Source organism: Atta cephalotes (genome assembly GCF_000143395.1).
Source record: "Atta cephalotes unplaced genomic scaffold scaffold00011, whole genome shotgun sequence".
Classification (NCBI taxonomy): domain Eukaryota; kingdom Metazoa; phylum Arthropoda; class Insecta; order Hymenoptera; family Formicidae; genus Atta; species Atta cephalotes.
In genome coordinates this window covers 2,561,133-2,570,911 of record NW_012130075.1, presented here as the reverse complement: position 1 = coordinate 2,570,911, position 9,779 = coordinate 2,561,133, and positions in this window count along the sequence as shown.

The window sequence follows — 9,779 nt, the reverse complement described above, 5'->3', positions numbered from 1 at the left end:
GTCCGTTCGTTGTGTGTCTTTGTTACTACTAGTCTACGTAATTACTACTTATTATACTATCTGTGTGTGTGTGTGTGTGTGTGTGTGTGTGTGTGTGTGTGTGTGTGTGTGTGTGTGTGTGTGCGTGCGTGCGTGCCTGCGTGCGTGCGTGCCTGCGTGCGTGCCTGCGTGCGTGCGTGCGTGCGTGCGTGCGTGCGTGCGTGCGCGCGTGCGTGCGTGCGTGCGTGTGTGTGTGTGTGTGTGTGTGTGTGTGTGTATGTGTGTGTGTGTACATATATATATATGAATTCAATCATAAATCAAGTTCGCAGTAGGTTGCCATTTCACTGATAATAAATGCCAAAGCGGCCATTATGCTTTTAGCGATAAATGCCACCTTTCTCGACGCCTTATCAGCAATAAATTACTATGAGTACACAGTTGAGATTACCGCAACTGAGATCCAATGATATCGCTACGTTAATGAGCAATGACTCTCGTTGCGTCGACACACGCTTGTTTCCCACGTATACATTGTGTTGCGCGGATAACGCCGGGGAAAAGGAGAAAGAGCGTGATCACGCGCATTAAATGAGATTTATGTAAATAATTGCGCTAAATTAATGTCAGAATTCCACAGTCCTATCGTTGATAGTGAGAGTAAACACGCGCGATGTTTACAAGATGCGACAAAACGCAATACTTCCAGCTTGTTACTCATTTGTTATCAGCGACGAAGATATTAATTAAACTTTTTAATTCGCGATTATGATGCAGGCGGGACATCACTCTTATCATCGTGCCTTATGAGAAAAAAAGAGAGATCAGCGCTCGAAAATTAATTTAAGGATTTATTGGTATGGATGTGTATTGCGATATTCCGCCTTAGATTGCGTACACGAGCACAGTAATGCTGGCCGACAAATCGTAACATTACGTGCAGAAAACTACTATGCCGCAAATAATTATAGCGAACAGAGGAGCTGCCGAAAGGTGCAAAGTGTCATTAGGTCATTACCACATAGTGTTATGATACGATCTCAACATTGTAAAGAACTTAAAGCGGTCATTTACGATTGCGATTATGAGTGTTCGTGTCAAAAGTGCTTGAGACACGAAATCTTCAAATTTTTTTTTATCATATATGTCTATCGTGCTAAATATTTTTTTCATGAGAAATCAACACGTTTCAATATTACCACCTGCGTTCTCCGGGAAATTATAGTACATGTTTTTCTTTCGCATCGAATTGAACAAAAAAAGAAAAAAAATGCTACGAGCAGATCGTAATACATTATACGCTCGCATTAAAATAAATCTCGTGCGCGCAACTTGGCGGAACATCGCAAGTTGAGCTTAGCGCGCAACCGCGGAGCGTAAGCATCGTAACTCAGTACTTATCTCGCTTCATACGTATAGCAAATAAGAACGAAAGGAATTGGCGATACGGCTTGTGTACGTTGACCGTGCGTTATTATACCGGAATTCGCGTTGGTCGCGTTTGCTATCCACGACGATTGCAAATCAGATATTGATCCCAACGGACTTCAGGTATACCTTCCCTTCCTATACCTTCTCTTCCTATACCTTCCCTTCCTCCATGTCCGCCAAAGATGTCTCGTAGATCACTATCGGCAAGGATCACTCGGACTCTCTGTACCGCAATAATTATTCCGATGTAGATAGGCATAGTAACTCGAGCGTTAATGCTCAAGCAGCGCAACGCAAGTATTAGTCGAAACCATAGAGATAGATCGCGAGATTTGATTGGACCTTCTAATGTATGTAAAAGTCTAATTATTATGTCTGGCATTACAAAGTTTTATGAATTATTATAGTTTTAATAATTTTAATAAATTATCATTCAAATATTTAATAACTTCTTACAAAATATAACTACATATTCAATAATTTCAATTGATTTACGAAGAGTGGATATTACTTATTTAATTATGCTTGAACTGGAAATGGTAAAATTAACATAAAAATATTCCGCTTTGACTGAATATGACCTTTGTTTTGTGTTGAATGTTTCTCGGTCGATTTTTATTTATCTAGTATTTATTTATATTCTAAAATTAATATAGAATAAATGAAAATAGAATTTATATTGTGCATGATTTGCAATCGCGGTAACAATAATAAACAAACTAAAAGCTTTGGTTTATAGATGTTCCGCGAATTTTTCTACCACTGAAAAGCGGTACTCGAGAGCATCACCCGAGAAAAAGTTGAAAAACAGTGGAACTGTAGACCAGCTTTTTTTCATATGGAAATTCGACTAACTCGAGCGCCAACTCGACAACTCACCCCCGATCCACCCAGCTTGCGAATGCAACACTCCGATTTCTTCTTACCAACTGCCTTGCGCCTCGTTTCCGTGCTCGCGAGTGACGTTATGTTTCCGTCGAAGTGGAGTTTCCGGCTCGTATATCCGCGCAGCCGGCACTAGCAGCCTCGTCTCTTTTCCCTCGAGCAAAGTTCAAGCAAGTTTTGCTACGTTACGACATATCTGAATGTACAACGTATATATATATATGTACGTGCTGGCTGTCTCGCTGTCGAAACGTATTGTACAGTTTGTATGAGTACTTGAAGTTTTGCAGTGATACATCTTGCGCGTCGCGTATACGCGAGATGCATTGATAAACGCGCTTAGGATAACATTGTCAAATGAGCATCACGTTTTTCATTAATGAAACACGATTTGTGACATTTGAAAAATAATGTAGGGTTGTGGTATTTAGGGACATATTGTAACTTGCAACACACTAATTATATTTTTAACAATAATAAGATTTCTAATGTTGTGTGGCAGCTTATTTCAGTTGGAAAGTAATATTAATTAATATAATTGACAAGCAACCGGCTTTAATAATCTCATTATTAAAAAAGTATACATCTCTTTACGTACTGCAGTCTCCTCGAAATACTTTTCCCATGCGAAAACATTCCAATGCGGTGGCAAACGATAATTAAAATATCCAGAGAATTTGTACTGCATGTATCTTCAGATTAAATTATCGAAATGTAATTATAATTTTTGTAATTAGAATTTTCCTCCGATAAAAAACCAAGTCAATTCTTTCACTCTTATTTAATTTTACTCACCGGTAAATATTGCAGCTGGGAATTAGTTCATGATGAAAAGTAATAATGCTTTCATCTGTAGAGAAACCGTCCCAAATAATCTTGCTTATGCTGTTCAGTCAAAAATTTCAACAACGAGGGCGTCAAGGGATGTGTATTATTTATATAACCGAGTCTTCCCCTGCGATGCGTTGTCTTAATGCGTAGAGAGTGCAAAAGTTTCACCATAAAAGAGCGAAGAAGCCGGAGTAACGAGCTCGCAATGCTCCCCTACGCAGCTGAAACTCCGCACTCATCTTTGAATATGATCTTAATAATGAAGCGTAATATCATAAATAAAATTCGACGTTAACATCACACTGTATAACATTTTTTACCATGTAAAGAAAATCACAATTGAGTTGGAAGTACACTTTTTTGTTTTTATAGAAAATAACATCTCGAGTAATAATAATTAATAAATATATTATAAAATGGGCACAAGAGTTCATCTGATTGCAGTCTAATTACTACTTTTAATCCAACTTTCCCATATTATCTTTTTCTTTTTTTTGCGTACAAATCAGCGTTTCTTGGATGTGTTTTGAGATTGTTTCATGATAACCACAAAAAAGAAACCAGGTTGGGGACTTACATAAGCCGCTGTTTCTCGTGCTCATACTTACAGAACATACCTCAGTCCCTCCGCTATATATTGTTGCATTCGGCATCGCGGATCGCGGGCTGCATATAAAACGCACTTTCGGAACCGACTTTAATGCGTTCGGAAGAGCGAGCAAACGGTGCGAGCGGATCGGTGGCGTGTAGTGCATCTCGCGGGCATGTTTCAGCCGGCTCTTATGAATTTATTGGGGGCCATTCATTAGACATTAGGGACAGTCCCGCGGGCGCGTAGGAGTCGGGAAAAAGGATACTCTCCCTGCGGGACTCCGGCGGTCCTCGTTGCTATACGACGTTCGCGAGTTGGCACGCGTATCTGCATATATAACGTACATATATACATAAGTAAGTATGAGAACTCCTTGTGGCACGAAACAAAATGCCGCGATTTGGACGCGTGGTCGGAGAGAGGGGTTATTGATACCGATAGCCCCGACGGCGCTTCTACCTGCTGCGTTTCCATCCACAGTGACAATTCGATGCACTAACGTATTACGCTAGCTTGGTAACTTTGCCTAAAAGAAGAGGGAAACGGTATATAGTATCCGTATAGGATATGTGATTTATTGCGTCGCGATTACGAACACGTTTTAATGAATTATTGCGAATCCGCTGTCAGCATATAGCACGAGAGATAGCGATAATAAGGAGATACTATGCTATTAATTCGCGAATGCTCGAGAAACACGAGTTGCCCCCAGCTGAAATAACTCACGTGTTCATTCGTGCGCGTGATATTAATCGTTTGTTTCATAATTCATAAAAAACGCTATCTCTCGTTTTGATCAGTTTCCTTAAAAATTCGTCCAATCACGATAAGTCGGCATGGAACGAAAAGAAGTTGGTGCTGCATTTGTGGACAATCCACGGAGCGTTATGATTTTATTACTAAATGGGAGAGAAAGAGAGAAAGAAAGGGAGAGAGAGAGAGTCAGGGATGTGGGTGGATGGGGAAAACGTGGAAGGGCAAAGAGCGAGGAAGGTGGAACGTACATTAAATTAAGTCGGCTTTACGAGGCCGGCATGGAAATGAATACGCCACGCCATACTCGCGTCGTCTCTCCCATACCTACCTCTCTGTACGCGATACCATAAAGCCTGCCATATCACCGTAACGGCGCGCGTATGACTATAGGACACATATACGCGCGTTGTATCCCGCGATACGCGCGTAGATTCGGTCACGCGAATTGCACGCGCGCTGCCATTGCCGTCGCGCCGAAGTGCAGTGTGGGACATTAATCTGAATTTAATGCGGAGTCATGACTTTCGTGACACTTCGATCACCATGGTCGAACCTCGGTGGTTGGCTTCGTGTCCTCTCGAGAAGGCGCGGAATTGCGACGAGCATGAAAAAACAACAAAGCAATGACTGAAATTTTATTACCATTTTTAATACATCTAATGGATTGGTTGTAGGAATATAAACACTATTAAATTCATAAATCATATCTAGTTCGAGGTGTTTTTTTAATTAATTTTTATAGGTCATTGCTGCTACTCAGTATGTTGCTAAAATTAAAACAATGGAGATAAACAGATAACTCAAGAAAAATATTTGAAGTATTAAATTCAAAGAATGACTGAGTCAAATTATTTACTAAGTGCGTATAATATGGACGTTGTTTACTTCGATGCTCTTATTACATATGAAGGTTGTTTGCTTTAAAATTTCTATGCCTTTGCGAGAAAAACATCTCCAAAGCATTATATTATCGCTCATTATGTTTAATGTATGATATTTGATATTATGTATTTTTCATTTTTGAGATGATATATTTAATTCCATAGCTGAAGCAAATAACTTAAACTTGCTTTCGCAACCACAGAAATAGATTGATTTACATTTTGACATACGTGGAAGTTAAAAGTAGCAAAATGTTATTTAATTAAAGGATTAGGTTACCATTAGTCCTTAACAGTGTATATAGATGAACTATGTTCAAAGAGTTTTATATATATTAGCAAAAATTTAGAATTAGAGAGTTCTGGATAACATTGAAAATATTTTTTGTACGAGCACAAATGAGAAAGATAAGACCATGGAAACATCATAACACGCGAAAGATTCGTTTCGCTCGATGCACGCTTGCACGATTCACGTTCTAGAATCCGATTCAACCTCACCTTCATCGGAGAGCTCTACAGAATACTCTAGGTTCTAGATCATCGTCGATCTCCCGCTTCGCATTCGTCGTCGAGTAATGAGAACAATGCAAGGCACGTGACACCGCAGCCATTCTTATTCGGACTTCTCTCTACCTTGTTCTCTCGCTCCTTTTCTCTTTCTCCTTCTCTTTTCCTCTTTCTGCCGGCAAGATAGTACAACGAAGCGCAACGAGTTATAGCGGCACGGAGCGAGGTAAATAATATATTAATATAAGATACGAGTGGCGGTGCGGTGGTTGGCAGGGCACCAGGAGGTAATGGATGCCCAGGCTCGCTGGAAGTGACGGCTCTCCGCTGGTTGCGTGGCCATTCGTGGTTAAATTCCTGGTTCTTCCGAGGAGGCCCCCTGCGGTCCTTGGGCTCCGCTGTCACCACCCCCCGCCAAGGGCCCCCCTCGAAACTACGGCCGGCATGCGTACGGTGCCTACGGCACCGCGTTCTCCGCCACGTTCCATCATCGTGGGGTACCATCGGGAGGGCCCTCATCGTTTCACGAAGTCTCCCCCGTACCTCCTTTTGCCCCTTTCCTCGACGGTCTCTGCTGAGCGTCTTATCTCTCTTTCATCCTCTCGTCATTGCTGACTTTTTGCACAGCACTTTTCTCAATAATCTCTTAATCCTGATGAGATGACGCGTTTACTAGCTAGCATCGGTTTCTACTATTCTTCTCGTATGTTTATGCGTGTAATACTTTAGATTTGCGTACATTAAATATAAACATTTTTTTAAATGTTTAACAATGACGAGGTGTTTTATTAATATAGCAAATCTGAACCTACGGTGTCATATGTTTGTGAAAAATATGATCACTTTCCATCGTTAGAATGTGACGATATTGTGTAGTTATCTTTCTACTGGATGAGAGCTTCACTCTCGCGAAGCAGCAGGTATGGTCTTTAGAGTCAAAAATAACCCACAATACGAACCGAGATCTAGAACCGGGCGAATCTCCATCCTGGAAATAATTAGGGGGACCAAGATCGATGTCCCGGTCCCGAAAACCACTCCGATGATAGCATCAAAAACGAAGCTGAATGGAGTCCATTGATGCGTCCGTTCCGAGAGCATCTTCTCCTCGCTATCAGGATTCACGGTCAGGTCTAAATATCTTCCTGAATGTCCGGCGGGAGAAAGTCCCCTTCTACCCCTCTTCGCTTTCCAAGAAATCAGGCGTCCTTTCCGGGACGAATTCTCGAGATAAAAAGGGTCTGAATGAATCAAGGACAGTCGTGCGCGCAACTTCTTTTCTATCCCTTATTTTGTGCGCATATCTTTTCTGTGCGTATCTATGTACATTCCGTCTCATGTTTTGTGACTAGATGTCGCCAAGATGTCATCTTCGTACGATTAGATGCAGATGCGAAGAATGTCGCTTTTGACTTGTATATCTACGTAAAAATACGATTCCACCGGAAGTCGAATCATCCTCGACGTTGTTTTTAGTTCTGGTGTTTCTTTCCGACCCGACGAACGTTATTCTGAAAAGATGCTCAATTATTCAAGTCGAATAATCGAAGTTAACACGATGAAGAGATTACGTGACACGAGAAGCGATTGACTGTTATTCACTGTGATCTGAGTGAATCATTTTCATAGGATTATCATACATAAAAAAATCGACGTGTCAGACATGGCATGACAATAATAATGCCAAGAGCGATTCAGAATACAGTTTCGAACGACAATAGTCTTCGGATACACAAAAATGAAGTGAAAGAAAAAAATAAACCGATGATGTACCCTTTTACCTGACAGGACGAGCAGTCACGTGCCCACTACGCACGTCGTTCAGGTCAAAACCAACGGCTTTTTAAGCCCTTATACAGAATTTTTTATATGTATGAGCAAAAACTAACTTTTCTTTCTTCTTTTCTTTTTCTTTTTGAATTTATTCTATTCCATACAGGAATGCTTTGAGATTTCTGCTGTGAAATTTCAATTCAATATATTTAATAATCTCTGAAGCATCAGATATTTATATCTATCTAAATTTTTAGATAGATACAGATATCTGAAATTTTATTAGGCTATCAAAATAATTATTTAGGACGCTTAAACTGGTTGCTAGAATGTCAAACTTTTTGGCAGCATTGCTTGAATTTCTTACATAACTGTTTTGATGATTCAACAAAATTATTTTCAGATCTGTATCTATCTAAATTTTTTAACACTTTAACAAAATCGTTAATTCTTTTCGTATAGAAATTTATCTCTAAATATCATGATTTATAATCATCGGATCAAAATGAATATTAAATTGATTGAGATTTAGCCACCCAGACTATGAGACAATACATGTAGGACACATTGTCTTTTAGCAATTTCCTGTGTGTCACGCACGTATATGTTCTTGAATATTGTATATTGAGCGACTATATGTATATCGGAAAAACTCTTGACGCTAGGAGTCACGTGCATTGTTATTCCGTCACGTGCCGAATACAAGCAGCGTAGTCAAAGCCTAATTCATCAAATGCTTACTTCTAAATCTTACTAATGATCCTTATCGTGAATTTAAAAGAAGAAACATTATATCGAGTCTCAGCTTTCTCTTGGTGCATCAACCGATTATCTTTATTTTGACAAATGAAGAACTATATGACTGATGTGACTTAATTTACTTCAAATTTAATCATATTTCGTGCGCGGTACAAAGCGATGCAGAATTAATGTTTTAGCGATATAAATAAATAGCTTCTATAGAAGCTCATTTAACATCAAATTAATTATTTAAGAATGTACTCCGCCGATTAAACTTGTAATTTTTATTTGTAGAGAATTCACCGCTGATAATGCAAATAGTGGCTAGTATCTTTTTGACTAAGGGATTTGTAGTCGTTGAAATTACGGCGATAAAGTGTCGAAGAACGTTATGTGATTGATGTATAATGCTCATCTCGGAGCGCTATCAAGGAGTATTTTCAGAATTTGCTCGTAAGGTATAAAAGCCACATAAACGAGGTCCTGTCCGAGGCAATAAAATCAAGTTGAATTTAATTACGCGTCCGTTATCTTTTCGAGGATCTAGTCCTTTTATCATCAGGGACACGCTGCGCATCCTCCTTCTCGGAGTCCGTCATTAAATTACCCTAGGATTTATTAAATTTGTAACCGCGAACGCTAGCGAAATAATAAAGCAATTGCGAAGGATTTGCAACGAACGTGATGAGCACAATGATAGAAAAATGATAGCACTTCTGTTAAAGAGTTAGGATTGCAATGTATATGTGCCAAGTTTTGGCAAATACGAAAATTCGTACGGAATTAATCTCGCCATAATTCGGCTCGATAAACATCTCGATTTTCAAGCTCGTCGGCATGCTATTATTGTCGACGAAGGAATCGAGAATTTGTACGACCGGATGCCACGATGCTCTCGGAGAAGTTGGATTGTGGTCGTCTATGGCCCTCGTAAAGCGCTAAATAATCATCCGGACAAAAACTGGCAATAAAATGTGTCGCCAGGTCCGGTAACGAGGCCCAAGCTTCGAAGCGACAGAAGCGACGGACCACCCAAAGCATCTCGAATAGCCCTCGAGGAGAGGTCATTCTTCAGCTATTCATTATGCATCTCCAATCTCCTCTCGCACCTTTGTTAATCTTGCGCTAAGCGTTAATTTAATTAAACCGTTGCATCGTCGCGGCCATGCGATTTCTTCTATTTACTGCGCCCTGCTCTTCCTGTCCACCTTTGTCCTCCGTTGTCAGGTTTCACCGTCGACAGCAGATAACACTCGCGACAATAATTAATGAACGTGATGTATTCAATCTACAGTTCGCTCTCCGCAAGAAGATACGCAGAATTATTATAGCGCGAATAATATGAAATAATTGACGTTATTCGTTTCCGACATCTTAATTCTTTGTCGGCCAAATTGGAT